Source organism: Oratosquilla oratoria, chromosome 29 (assembly GCF_046742065.1).
Source record: "Oratosquilla oratoria isolate Oo_2021 chromosome 29, ASM4674206v1, whole genome shotgun sequence".
Lineage (NCBI taxonomy): Eukaryota > Metazoa > Arthropoda > Malacostraca > Stomatopoda > Squillidae > Oratosquilla > Oratosquilla oratoria.
The window spans coordinates 6,557,870-6,570,299 of record NC_134805.1 but is presented as its reverse complement, the minus strand read 5'-3'; the positions used below and the strand labels follow the sequence as shown (position 1 = coordinate 6,570,299).

The 12,430-nt window shown below is 43.6% G+C and overlaps 1 protein-coding gene across 1 annotated transcript in view; it reads left to right on the top strand.

Annotated features, from left to right (window-relative positions):
- Positions 1–11,873: 11,873 nt before the first annotated feature.
- LOC143040805 (uncharacterized) overlaps positions 11,874–12,430 on the top strand; it is a 35,028-nt gene continuing 34,471 nt past the window's right edge. The window contains exon 1 of the mRNA XM_076212240.1: positions 11,874–12,173. The gene's annotated coding sequence lies outside the window, so the exon portion shown is untranslated. The remainder of the gene's footprint in view (positions 12,174–12,430) is intronic.

Genomic DNA, 12,430 nt, shown 5'->3' with positions numbered 1-12,430 from the left:
TAGTATACTAATATTAGTGCACTTGTACTAATAAACTAGTTCATACACTAGTGTACTAGTACTCCTATATTAGTACTAGTGTACTAGTATTAGTGTGCTATTGTACTAGTACTAGTGTGCAAGTAGTAGTGTATTTATACAATTGTATTAGTACAAGTGTACTAGTATTAGTGTACTATTGTTCTAGTACTAGTGTATTCATACTATTGTACTAGTACTACTCTATTAGTACTAGTGTACTAGTACACTAGTATAAATACACTAGTATACTAGTGTACAAATAATAGGGCGGAAGTACTAGTTCTAGTGTATTACCATATTAGTGTCCTGCAAGTGTATTAATGCTAGCATACTAAAAGTATGTACTGGTGTGTACTAGTGCTAATGTACTAGTACTAGTGTATTAATGTACAAGTATTAGTATACTACACTTTACTACACTAGTAATAATGCAGTATTACTTGTACAATAGTACTAGTACACAAGTGTACTACTAGTTTACTAGTACAAGTGTACTAATGCTAGTGTAGTTCTACTATACATGTATTAGTGTAATACCTGTAAACTGATACTAGTAGTCTTCCTTACTAGTACACTAGTACTAGGATACAAGTATTAGTACATTACTACATTAGCACTAGTAGACTTCTACTAATACACTAGTACCTAGTAGGCTGGTACATTAGTACTAGTATTAATGTATTAGTACTAGTGTACAATAACTAGTGCACTAGTACACTATCATTACTAAACTAGTATTGGCACATTAGTACTAGTACACATGTATACTACTGCACTAGTACTAATTACTAGTGTACTATTGTATTAGAACAGGTGTACTTGTGCAATAAAACTAGTGCACTAGTACATTAGAATTAGCATACTAGCATTATTACCAGTAAACTAGTACTAGTGTATTAGTACCTGTGTAATAGTACAAGTGTAATATTGTACTAGTGTATTTATACTAGTGAACTAGTGCTATTGTATTAGTACTAGTATAGTACAGTAGTTAATTAGTACTAGAGCACTAGTATAAATACACTAGTATTAGCACATTATGTACCCCACATGTCGAGATGGGCCCGGGCTCCTGTGGTGTCCACAGGACGGGCACTAGAGGCCCAAGAGCAATAAACGGGACAAAAGCCCTCCCACTCAAATTTGGAGGGGCGCCAGCGCCACGCCCTTGGGCCCAGGCTCCTCCCATCTACCTCGCCGTTCACTGTGGCCGACTCTCTCCCTCTGAGTAAAGTTTAGGCCAAATCGGTCACCTGCCCATTTTGGCCAAAATCCCTTGCAGTCTTTCGGGGGTCATTTTGGTCACCTGCTCCGATTTACCAACCATCTCACCCACAGTTCGCGATGGGTCCGGGCTTCTGTGGTGTCCACTTGGACACCGCTCAGGCCAACAGTACGGGCGCCAGAGGCCCAAGAACGAATAACGGGACAAAAGCCCCCCCGCCCAGTTTTGGAGGGGCGGCACCGCCACGCCCTTGGGCCAAGGCTCCTCCCGTCTACCCCACTGTCCAATGTGGCCGATTCTCTCTCTCTGGGATATGTTTGGGCCAAATCGGTCACCTGCCGATTTTAGGTAAAATCCATGCAGAATTTTGGGGGTCATTTTGGTCACCTGTTCCAATTGACCCAGCATCTCACCTACAGGTCGAGGGGTGCCAAGGCTCCTGAGGGGTCCACTTGGACACCGCTCAGGCCGACATTACTGCAGTAGCTGGCGAGGAGGTGCCATTGTTGCTACAACTAAACACTTGGTGGTAGTGTGTACCAGTAAGGAGAGGTTAAGAAAACTCTTGTTTCCCAATTTCTAAATTCCCTTTGTATCAACACAAATATTACAATTTTATACATATAGTTTCTGAGCAAGAAAGGCACATTAAACATCAAAGACAATGGGTGAGTATAGGTTACCTAACGGTAATAGTAATATGTCACTACAGTACGGGCGCCAGAGGCCCAAAAGCAAAAAACGGCGGTCGAGGTGGGCCCGGACTTCTGCGGTGTCCACTTGGACACAGCTCAGGCCAATAGTACGGGCGCCAGAGACCCAAGAGCGAAAAACGGGACAAAAGCCCTCCCACTCAATTTTGGAGGGGCGCCACCGCCACGCCCTTGGGTCCAGGCTCTTCCCGTCTACCTCGCCGTTCACTGTGGCCGACTCTCTCCCTCTGAGTAAAGTTTAGGCCAAATCGGTCACCTGCCCATTTTAGGGTGTCATTTTGGTCACCTGCTCCGATTTACCCATCATCTCACCCACCGGTCGAGATGGGCCCGGGCTCCTGTGGTGTCCACTTGGACACCGTTCAGGCCAACAGTACGGGCGCCAGAGGCCCAAGAGCGAAAAGCGGGACAAAAGCTCCCCGCCCAACTTTGGAGGGACGCCACCATCACGCCCTTGGGCCCAGTCTCCTCCCGTCTATCTCGCCTTACCAAGTGCTTCTACTAAGCACTTAGTAAAGGGAGGTTACGAAATATCTTGTTCTTCATTTCTTACCTTCTATTTCTATTAACACAAAATTACAAACTTATACATAGGCGAGATAACTCGCCGGTGAACATAGTCTCTGAGCAAGAAAGGAACATTACACATGGGGTGACTATGGGTTACATAATGATAATAGTAATGTGTCACTACAATACTTCCCCCTTGTGACGAGGAAGGAGGAACGATGCAGATTTCGATGGTTTCAAGTTGGCGAGTGAAGTGACCTTTTTTGCTGGTGCAGGTATAGCTGCTGGAGAGCGTGTGTGGCGCCATACAATGGAACTTTGGCATTGGACGCATGTGCGTGTCCAGTGACTGACGTTCGTGATTCGTGGGCGGGCGGGGTGGTCTAGCTGGCAGCCCGGGTCCGTGGACGAGGAGGTGGTATGGCTGGCAATCCGGTAGCGACGGTTGGCGGCTGGCGTCTGTCCGGCAGGGCAGGGCAGGCGGCAGTCCAGTAGGAGTTGCCGGCATTAGTCCATGGACGAGGAGGCGATGGCCCACCGTGCAGAGGTCCGTGCCAGGCAGTGGCGGCTCAGCAGGCATTCCGGGGCAGGCGGATGCGGGAGTGGCGGGCAGTCCGGCGGGGGCGTCGGAAGCTCTGGCGGTGACGGCAGAGTCGGTTGGGGGCGACGGCGACAGGGACAACTCCGGGCGGTGGCGGCGGCTGGAGACAGCGTTATCGTCAGGTCGGGGCGGCGGCTTGGGGGTGGCGGGGACCAGGAGGAAGGGCGGTCCGTGACAGACGGCGGTGACTCAGCGGGCGGTCCGAGACAGGGTGCGGCTGGGTGGTGTGGGCGGTGACGACCAGCGGACAGTGAGGTTGGCGATGGACAGCACCAGGCCCGGCGGGTAGCAGCGGGAACGGCACATGCACACATCGTAACACAGACAAAGCTGCAGAAATAATCCAGCCTTACCTTGACACACTCAACACATGGTTCATCACAAACAGACTCAAAATAGCTCCAACCAAATCTACAGCAACACTTCTCACCAACTGGACAAAAGAACACAAATACATACCTCATCTCTACATCAACAACACTCTAATACCACACACAAACACACCGAAAATTCTTGGTGTAACATACGATACATCCATGTCTTTCAAACAACACCTCACAAACATAAAAAACAAATGCACACCTAGACTTAACGCACTCAAGTCAATCACTGGAACAAAAACAAAGAAACTAATATAACAATATACAAACAATGCATACGCTCAGTGATGAATTATGCGAGTCCTGCATGGGCTCCTAATCTCAGTGAGACACACCACAACACCCTTCAAATCATACAAAACAAAGCCCTAAAAACAATTACAGGCTGCACAAATACAACACCTACAGACCATTTACACCATGAAACAAAAGTCCTCAAAGTCAAGGACCACCTCGACATGAGAGGCACACAAACACTTGCTGCAGCCACCACAAACACATCACACCCGCTACACTACATAGCAGAACACCCACACACACCAAGAAACATTAAAACTACACCCAAAGACCTTTATTACGCACAGATACTCTCTTCTCTTCCTCCACAACCACCAAATACCAGCCTCCGGAAACATATTCATAATCATATCATTCACCGCTCCATTAACACACTGCTGCATGCCAGACCCCCTGATATCTACCCTTCTGAATCCTCTCTCCCACGAAAGGATAGAGTCCACTTGGCCAGACTGCGATGCGGTCACCACCCAGCACTTCTAAGCTACCAGAAGAGGCTGGACGACCGTGTTGTGAACAGCTGCCCAGGATGTAACACTTCACCCCATACCATACAACACATAATGGAAGACTGCATTATACACAATCACGCACGCAAACAACACAACATACACTCTATAAAGGATTTGTGGGAAAACCCAGTTTCGGCTGTGGCCTTCCTTGGGGAGACGGGACTGCTCGGACAGACAGTCTAGGGAACGACAACAACAACAACAACTCTCCGGGGTTACAATTTGTAGTAGCTGGCGAGGGGATGCCACTGTTGGTAGTGCGTACCAGTAAGAAAACTCTTGTTCCTCAATTTCTACCTTCTTGCGACTTGCGACTTGCGACTTGCTAGATAAGACCACCCGCTTGCGCGGGATCGGTTCAACCTTCCCTTTCTTAGTTAGAGGGCAGGATAGATAAGATGGGAGAAAGGGAGGGAGGGGGGAATTCGGGGTTCAGTGGAAGGAAAGAGTGAAATGGAAGGAAGTAAGAGTTATGATAGATGTGGGGCAGACCCACTTGCTCGGTTAGTTTATAGTCTTTTGGATTTTTTTTTTTAATATATTCCTTCCCTTTCTATAAATATAAAATTACAAGTTTATACATAGACGAGATGACTCGCCAGTGAACATAGTCTCTGAGCAAGAAAGGCACATTAAACATCAAAGACAAGGAGTGACTATAGGTTACCTAACGGTAATAGTAATGTGTCACTACACTACGGGTGCCAGAGGTTCAAAAGCGAAAGATGGGACAAAAGCCCCTCCGCTCCTCCCGTCTCCCTCGCCGTCTAATGTGGCCGACTCTCTCTGTCTGGGCTAGTGCTAGTGTATCTATAATGTACTTGTTCTATTGTATTAGTACTAGTGTACTATTACACTAGTATTAGTACACCAGTAGTACAATAGTATTAGTACTAGTACATTAGTGGCACTACTCCCTTTAATACATTAGCACTGATACACTTGTACACTATTACAATGTACAATTAATAGGGTAGAAGTACTAGTTCTAGTGTACCACCATAGTGTACTACTAATAGTACATTAATCAATTTCTATTTTAGTAGTACACTAGTACTGGTACTAGTACATTAGCAGTACTACACTAGTAGTTCATTGGTACTTGTACAAAAATACTAATACATTAGTTCTAGTATACTAGTAGTAATACACTAGTGTACTTGTAATAATGTACAAATGTACTAGTACTCATGTATTAGTACTAGTGTGCTAGTACTGTATTTATATTATAATATTTGATTAGTTTTAGTGTACTAGGGCACTGGTATATTAGTACTAGAATACTAGTATGGATACACTAGTACATAAGTATTGTATTTCTAGCAGACTAGTACACTAGTACTATTACACTATTATTAGTACGCTAGTACTAGAACACAAGTAATAATACGCTAGTACATAAGTACACTAGTTCTAGCAGACTAGTACATAGTACTAGTACACATGTACATTAGTGCACTAGTACTAATATACTAGTGCACTATTGTATTAGCATTAGTGAACTAGTGCTACTACAATGGTACTGGTACACTAGTACATTTGGTATACTAGCATTAATGCACTAGTACTAGTAAACTAGTACTAATACACTAGTGTACTATTTTACTAGAATGCTAGTACTAGTGTATTTATACTATTGTACTAGTAATATCGTATTAGTGCTACACTAGTATATTAGTATTAGTATAGTACTAGTAGAATGGAGGAGAAATAAGGAAGGATGAGGTGAAGGCAGTTGTTAAGATGATGAAAGCAGGTAAGGCACCTGGTCTGGATGGATGCCATGCGGAATGTCTGAAAAAGGGAGGTACAGTGATGGTGGACTGGTTGGTGAGGTTATTTAATGTTTGTTGGAGAGAGGGTAAAGTGCCGGAGGACTGGAGGAGTGCCTGTATAATTCCTCTTTACAAGGAAAAAGGGGACAAGTGTGAATGTAGTAGTTTCAGAGGGATTAGCTTGTTAAGTGTAGTTGGGAAGGCTTATGTTAGGATCTTGATTGAGAGGATTAGGAGAGGAACAGAAGGAGTAATTGGTGAGGAACAGTGTGGATTTAGGATGGGTAGAGGTTGTGTAGATCAGATCTTTGTGGTAAGACAGATATGTGAGAAAGCTATAGGAAAGGGGAAGGATGTTTTTTGGGCTTTTATGGATCTGGAAAAGGCTTATGATAGGGTAGACAGAAAGGCAGTGTGGGAGGTTATGCAGATATACGGGATAGGAGGAAAGCTTCTGGGAGCTGTCAAGAGTTTTTATGAGAATAGTAGAGCTTGTGTCAGGATTGGAAATGGAGAGAGTGAGTGGTTCGAGGTAAAGGTGGGACTTCGTCAAGGATGCGTTATGTCGCCCTGGCTGTTCAACTTATACATGGATGGGGTGGTGCGAGAGGTAAATGCAAGGGTAGTGGGCAAGGGATTGGAGATGGTTAAAGAAAATGGAGAAAAGTGGGAGGTGAGCCAGCTGTTGTTTGCGGACGATACTGCGCTTGTGGCAGGATCGGAGGAGGGATTGAGGAAGTTGGTGGCAGAGTTTGGGAGAGTATGTGATAGAAGAAAGCTAAAGATAAATGTGGGTAAAAGTAAGGTGATGAGATGTACAAGGGGTGAAAGTGGCAGTAGACTGGAAGTGAGCATTAAGGGAGAGAGACTGGAGGAAGTGGATAGTTTTAGATACTTGGGTGCAAATGTGGCAGGGAAAGGTGGAGTGAAAGTGGAGGTAGAATGTAGATTGAGAGAAGCGAGTAAATGCCTTGGTGGATTAAAAAGTGTAATGAGGAATAGACATTTGGGAATGGATGCTAAGAGGAGACTGTATGAAGGAGTGAGTGTGCCAACAGAACTGTATGGGGCAGAAACATGGAACATAAGAGAAGAAGAGAGAAGGAGTTTGAATGTGTTTGAGATGAGGTGTCTGAGAAGTATGATGGGGGTACTAGGGTAGATAGAGTGAGAAATGAGGAGGTGAGGAGGAGAACGGGTGGAAAAGGAGCTGGGAGATAGGGTTGATGAAAGAATATTAGGATGGTTTGGACACATGGAAAGAATGAGTGAAGAAAGACTAGTAAAAGAGGTATGGAAAGCAGATGTGGAGGGAGTAAACATGAGGGGACGTCCTAGGATGAGGTGGATGGATGGGGTGAAGGGGGCTTTGGGGAAGAGGGGAATGTCTGTTGAGGAAGGACGGGAGAGGACAGAAGACAGGGGTGAATGGAGAATGGTTGTATATGGATGATGTTGTGATTGCATGAGGTGGAATGGGCGGGTGGATGGGGGGTGAGGTAGTATGTGTGAGCAAATTTTGACGCAGCCCGAAGGGATTTCACCCCGTCCTCTCATTTTATGCAATGGGGGGACGGAGAGGGGGGGTCGCCGATTTAATGAAGCGGCCTTGCTGTGGATGTGCTGTGTCTTGCGACACTGCTTCTGACCCAGGGCAGTGGACAAGGTGCAGGGATGACCCGTCATTCAGGAGGTGCTAAGATAAGAGGGAGGGTGGAGGGGTGTGAAGTGTATTCAGGGATGGAATGGGTGGGAATGATTTTATGCCTTTTTCTTTTTGGCTACCCCCCTGTAAGGGGAAAAAAGCCTTGGTATATGTATGTACTAGTACACTAAAAACACTAGCACTAGTACACTAGTGTACAAGTAATAGGGTAAAATTACTAGTTCTTGTGTATTAGAATATTAGTGTCCTACCACAACTGTATTAATGCTAGCGTACTAGAACTAATGTATTAGTGTAGTAGTACTAATATACTAATACTAGTGTACTAGTACATGTGTAGTAATATACAATTGTACTATTATATTATAATAGTGCATTTGTATACTAGTACATTAGTATTAACACGCTAGTACTATATTAGTATACTACTACACTAGCAGCCCAGGAGATCAACTCCCACTTCGCCTCTATCTGTCAGACATTACCCCCTCTCGACCCTTCCCGCCTACCTGCCTACCTCCCTTCCCCCTCACCCCCCATTCAAGTTCAAGTTTCCGACGTAGCTACTAAGCTGGGTAAACTCAAACAAAATAGATCCACAACCCCCTCTGACCTTCCTATTAAAATCTACAAGGAATTTGCCCCTGAACTTGCCCTCCCACTCTCCTCCATAATTAATGCCTCTTTAAGCCAAAACACCTGCCCCAGCGACTGGAAAATATCATATGTTACTCCCATCCCCAAAACCCTCAGCCCACAATCACTAAGTGACCTTAGGCCCATCGCCATCACCCCTATCCCAAGCCTTATATGTGAAGACTTGGTTTTTAACTCCGTTTACAGCAACATAAAACACTCAATAGATGCCCAACAATTTGGCAACATGAAATCCTCCTCTACCACTCACTGTCTCATTGACCTACTCAACTTCCTTCACAGCAACCTAGACAAGCGTAACACATCCCTAGCTGTTACCTTTGTAGACTTCAGGAAGGCCACAATGTTGTTCTCTCCAAAGCCATCCAACTGGGGATCCAGCCCCACCTAATAGCATGGCTGGCAGATTTCCTCACCGGACGACGGCAGGCGGTCAGGTGCCAAGGGTCAACTTCCCCCCTCCTCCCTTTAACTTGTGGGGTCCCCCAGGGTACCAAAATGGGTCCCCTATGCTTCCTCATCCTTATCAACGACGCCCTCATGGACACTCCTCACAGATGGAAGTACGTGGATGACAGCACCGTAGGCATCCCCATCAACACCAGGCGGCCTGATTACGCACCACTACAAAACACCCTGAACAAGCTCATGATGTGGACGGAAAACAACAACGTCACAATCAACACCAACAAGACCGTAGTGATGCACTTTTGTACCTCCACCCAAGCATTACCTCCTCCACAACTTTCATTGGGCCCCCACCCCCTCCAATTGGTGCAATCCACCAAGATCTTGGGCATCACACTCGATGCTCAATTAAATTGGAACCAACATATCACCAATATAGTCAGGACAGCGTCATACAAACTGTATATGCTGAGTAGGTTAAAATCACTAGGAACACCTACATCTGAGCTACAGGAGGTCTACAAAACTTTCATACTCCCCACCCTCATGTACGGCTCACCAGCCTGGCGCAGCTCACTCACCCTCACACAGAGACAAAAGCTGGAGAGGGTACAAAAGAGAGCGTGCAGGATCATCCTGGGAGTGGAGTACAGCAGCTACGACCATGCTCTTACCACCCTTACTCTAGGGTGTCCCAGCAGCACGGGGAGGCACTAAGGAAATTTGGGGAAAGCCTGCTTTCCCACCCTAGACACCGTCACCTCCTCCCTCCTGATGCTCCACCAACTCGCCACGCCACTAGACACAAAAATAGACTCATACCAATCAAAGCGCCAAGGACAGACCGCTACAAAAACAGTGCTATCCCATCTATTGTGCACATAATTAACTCATTGTAAAATTGCTCCATGTATATATTCCAAGTTTTATATCTTTAATCAACTTTTCCAATGTATTATTGTCAGTGTACCACTGTAATAGAAATAAACCTTTTATTATTATTATATTATTATTATTAAGTTACACACTTGTAGTAATACACTATTCCTTGTACATTAGTACTAGTACACAAATATACTACCAATTCACCAGTACGGCTAGTGTACTAGTTTAGTACTACACTAGTACACTTTATTAGTATTAGTACGCTAGTACTAGGGCATAAATATTAGTACATCACTACACTAGCACTAGTACACTAGCACATAAATACACTAGTACTATTAGACTGGTACAATAGTAATACTAATGTACTAATACTACTGTACTATAACTAGTACACTAGTGCATTAGTACTATTACAATATTATTACTAAATTACTATTATTACCTTATTAGTATACTAGCATTAGTACACTAGTATTAGTGAACTGTAAGTGTATTATTACTAGTGTACTAGTATAAATGTACTATTGTGCTAGTACTAGATTTCTAGTACTAGTGTATTAGTACTATTCTTTTAGCACTAGTGTACTAGTAGACTAGTATACAAGTACACTAGTACTAGTACACTAGTAATACTACAATAGTACTTATACATTAGACATAGGTCCTAGATTACTTGTACATTAGTACTGGTACACTAGTGTACAAGTAATAGGGTAGAAGTACTAGTTTTATTATGCAACCATATTAGTGTACTAGTACTTGTGTGCTAGTACTAGTGAACTAATACTAGTACATAGTACTTTTGTATTTAGTATCAAAACTAGTATATTAGTACTAGTACACTAGTATTAGTACACTTGTACTAGTATACAAATGCTAGTATACTACATAAATACACTATTATTAGTAAACAAGTATTAGCACACTAGCACTAGCACTACTGTACTAGTACTAGAGTATTAGTATTAGTTTACTCATATCATTGTACTGGTGTAGTTTTAATATAGTAATGTACTAATGTATTAGCACTAATGTACTAATACTAGTACACTAGTACATTAGTATTAGTGTACTAGCATTAGTACACTAATACTAATAAATTAATTCTAATTCACAAGTGTACTAGTACAAGTACTAGTACTTGTGTATTTTGTGTATTATTGTACAAGTACTAGGTGTGGCTGTTACGAAGACTATAGCGGGGAAGTGGCACAGGTGTAATTTGCGAAGAGGATTGGGGGTTGTTCTCTATGTCCTGAGTAGGGTGAGCTTGAGAAGGCACAGTTTCTATGTCTGAGCCACGGGGAACCGGGTCACTAGCAATATATCTTTATTTCTGAATTGTTTCTAGCCAAATTGATAAACATTTAAAGTGATTGGGCGCCATAGGTCGCCATCGGACGCGTTTGGACGCATTTTAGGATGTCCGTTGTTAGATTCATGACCAATAATGCGATAGGGTCCAGAGAATTTAAGTGAGAGCTTGGAGGTGGGTGTGTGGTTAAGGGTATAAAACAATGTCTCCAATATCAAAGGTATCAGTTCTGGTTGATTTGTTGTGCAACCGGACCATTGCGTCGTTCGTTAGATGGAGGGAATTATGTATCCTTTTGAATAAGTGATTGAAATTAGCTACTTTGACCTTTACAAAATCATTAAAGTTATAAATGGGTGGTAAGTTTGAAAGGAGATCATATGGAAATCGTTTGAGCCAAAAATAACAGAATGCTGTGACTCCGAGATTTACTTATTTACCGCAGAATTCAAACATGCTTGAATCATGGGGACACGTTCATCCCAGGAAGGTTGAAGATCAGAAGCAAGATGTCTAATAACATTGAGAATCTTTCTATTTTATCGTTCAACTAGGCCATTTGAACTAGGATGGTAAGCAGTAGTTTTACATTTCTTGATTTGAAAATAATCGCAAATATGCGAAAGAATCTCATTGTTGAACTCACTTCCGTTGTCAGAAATTAGAGTCTTGGGTGTTATAAATGGGCATACGAGTTTGTAACCGAGGATGATGTCTCTGAAATGTTTGAGTGTGTATATCACTGCTAAGGCTTCTATCTCTGCGATTGAGTAATTCCGCTCGTACTTGCTGAGTGTGCAGCTTGCATAGGCAATTGGTCTGAGTTTTATGTCGTGGTGTTGCATGAGAACAGCGCCTAAACCTGTATATGACGCATCAGTGTAAATTGTAAAGGGAAGCTTGTGGTTTGGAAAGGCAAGAATAGGTGCTGTGGTTAAGGCTTTCTTTAAGTCATTAAAGTCTTTCTCTTGGTCAGGTGTCCAATTGAAGGGCGTGTCCTTCTTAAGTAGTGACGTTAAAGGTGTTGCTATACTAGCGTAACCTTGAATGTGACGTCTGTAAAAACCTGACTGACCAAGGAATGAACGTGTATGTTCAACAGAAGTAGGGCGTGGAAAGTCTATGACTGCCTTGACATTGTCCTGCGAAGTTAAGATTCCTTTTGAATTAAGGACATGCCCTAGGAAACGTATTTCTCTCTGAAGGTAAGAATACTTAAGCTTCATTTTGAGACCTGCCTGTTCTAGTCGCGAGAAGACAATGTGCAGAGTGTGTAGATGTTCGTCAATTGATTTGTAAGCTATGATGACGTCATCGAGGTACTTGAACACAGAATGACCAATAAGACCTGCAAGTACTTTGTGCATGAGACGTGTGAACACTGAAGGAGCTGATATGAGACCCATGGCGAGTCGTTTGAATTGATAGTGTCCTGTGGGTGTGCTAAAAGCTGTCAGCGGTC